General features: G+C 37.8%; 1 protein-coding gene across 8 annotated transcripts in view; it reads right to left on the bottom strand.

Annotated features, from left to right (window-relative positions):
* Atg4c (autophagy related 4C, cysteine peptidase) overlaps positions 1 to 2,726 on the bottom strand; it is a 179,444-nt gene that overhangs the window by 155,176 nt on the left and 21,542 nt on the right. The gene's annotated exons all lie outside the window — the stretch shown is intronic.

Raw genomic sequence — 2,726 nt, forward strand, 5'->3', positions numbered from 1 at the left:
TTTTTCGGTTTTTCTCCGGTACCGGGAACCGAACTCACGACCTTGCGCTTGCCAGGCAGGCGCTTTTGCCGCTGAGCTAAATCCCCAGCCCCAGCTATGGCACTCTTTTGCCTGGTAATTCACAAAACACTGTTGCTCAGAGTGAGCTGCCGTTCCCTGATCGCTCTCAGAGAAAAGTCGCCCTCACCCTTACCAGCTCAGAGGGCAGCCTGGCGCCTAGGCTAGTAAACCCTCACAAACGGCGGTTGGCTTGGGCAGTGGGTGGGCGGATGAGTAGATAAATCTACCCCAGCTCTTAATTCCAAGGAGGTCAATTTTCAACGTCTTTCTGCAGGATATTAAGAGCTAAAGAAGCTTTATCATGCACATTTCTCATCCTTCCTGTACCAATCCCTCTCTTCAAGCTCATTTTGAAAAATTTACAATCACCTTAACTTTATTTATATTCAGTAATGGAGTTATACTGCAGTAGATAGTTTGATGATAATAAATACATGAATGCTAAGCCTCTGTTATCAGTGCCTTTCTCTCAATATTATATAGTTACAAATAAAAATACCCGTAAATTGAACACAGCACTATAAATGCATTCAAACTTTCTAGCTTCGACATTTAGACCTGTCTGACCTTTATAAAATAATACATAATTCTCACACTTTACCCTTACGAATCATGTAGTTCCTAATCTACTACTTTGAGGAGCGATTACTTCCTCATCCTCTTAGGATCTAATCTCCTCTTAACAGGACGGAAACTGCTAGTAGTAAATGAGCTTCCTGCCCCACGTCCTCCCACTGTAATACTACCCTCACTGTTCCAGTCTCTGACCAACTAGACCTCATCAAAAACCAATAATATCCATAACTTTTATCTACTTTTGCCTCTCCTTAGATTTCAAGTATCCCAGAGAAGAAATGTGTTTACCTTCAGCATGAGACAGAGTTCCAGACCACAACAATAAATGTGCAATAAACATCTGTTAAATGCATTAAGATAAATGAAACCGAAAGAGGTACGTTATTTATTTCTTTATTAGCATACTCTGTTCTTGTTAGGAGGACGGATGACTGAAGATAAGAGCTTATAAAGATGAGGAACATTTCAAAGAGCCACTAAGAAGCATGGGAACAAAGGCTGAGAAGTAACAGAAGGAACTGCTTGTAACAGGGAGGGCTTAGTCAAGGCTGATGATTACAATCGAAAACCACAATGAAATGAGCTACTGTGAGAAATAATCAGAGATAAATGGTGAAGCAAGCCCTCAAAGAATACAGCTACTATAATTACTTAATAAAATAAGCATACATGTCTTTTTGAAAAAAGGATACTCAAAGTTGGACAAATAACAGGAAACATTAAGATATCAGGCCCTGAAAGAAAACAAGTTCCAGCTAGGACTGATATATCCTACAAAACTATCCTTGAAAACTGATGGAGAAATGAAATATTTCCATGATAAAGAGCACCTAAAAAAAATTCATGGCCACCAACCTAACACTCCAAAATATTCTCAAGGATACCCTAGAGACAATGAACCTAACAATGACAAAAGAGTTAAGAGAATGAATACACACAGGTAGGGTGAGCAGTTAAGGAGAAGGGAAAGAAAGGGAGCCAGCGACAGGAGAATAATGTAATAACCAATATGTCAGAACATTTCAGTAGTAACTCTCAACTGAATGGTCTCAATTCCCCAATCAAAAAACAGACAGGCAGAATGGATCAAAAAGCAAAACCCGACAGTATGCTGTATACAAGAAACACACTAAAACCCAAAAAGAAATTCACAGACCATTCAAAAGGAAGAGATACTATTATTAACATTTATGCACATAACAAGGACACGTTCAACTTCACAAAATAAATACTGGAAATAAAAGATCAGATAAACACAAACACAATTATACGGGGGGACCTCAATACCCCACTGTCACAAGTAGACAGATCAATTAGACAAAAAAAATCAACAAGGAAGCATCATAGTTAAAAAAAAAAACATTCTAACAAATGAACCTAACAGAATACACATTCTTCTCGGCAGCACATGGAACCTTCTCCAAAAAATCTAGCCAAAAAATCATGCCGAAGTGAATGCAAAAGAATCAACATCCCATGCATATGATCAGATCATAGTACAATGAAACTAGAAATCAGTAGCAAAAACCTCAGAAGCTATGCAAATAGGTGGAAATTAAACAATACCTTCTAGAACAATCAATGTGTTACAGCAGAAATAAGAAATGATAATGCCATACCAACACTCCAGAACTTATGAGACACAATGAAAGCAGCCCTAAGAGGAAAGTTCATAGCTGTGAACACCTTTATCAAAAACAAAAAAAGAGGGAAGCCAAATAAATAACTAACGATGCACTCCAAGGTCCTAAAAACAAGAGCAATCCATATAGATGGTTATATAACATAAAACTGTGAAAAGGATAAGTAAATGTGGAAAGTCAGAAACATCAAATAAAGTCTACCTGAGATACTGAAGCACCCTTAAGTACTGGAAAAACTATCATTTTTAGGTTAACTGAAGTGCTAATTTTCACTACTATTGTGTACTTTAAAGCCACCATGAATCTGAAAAAGAATACTAACGTATCAATTTAAAAATATTTACTTACTCTATAGCCATGATGAGGAGGAGGCCAAGGAGAGAAAACAAAGAGACTGAGAAAAAGCAGCTGCTTTTGCTGCACCACTAAGAGAAACAGATCCCAGGT

This window comes from Chinchilla lanigera, unplaced genomic scaffold, assembly GCF_000276665.1.
Source record: "Chinchilla lanigera isolate Chin_1 unplaced genomic scaffold, ChiLan1.0 scaffold00022, whole genome shotgun sequence".
Classification (NCBI taxonomy): Eukaryota; Metazoa; Chordata; class Mammalia; order Rodentia; family Chinchillidae; genus Chinchilla; species Chinchilla lanigera.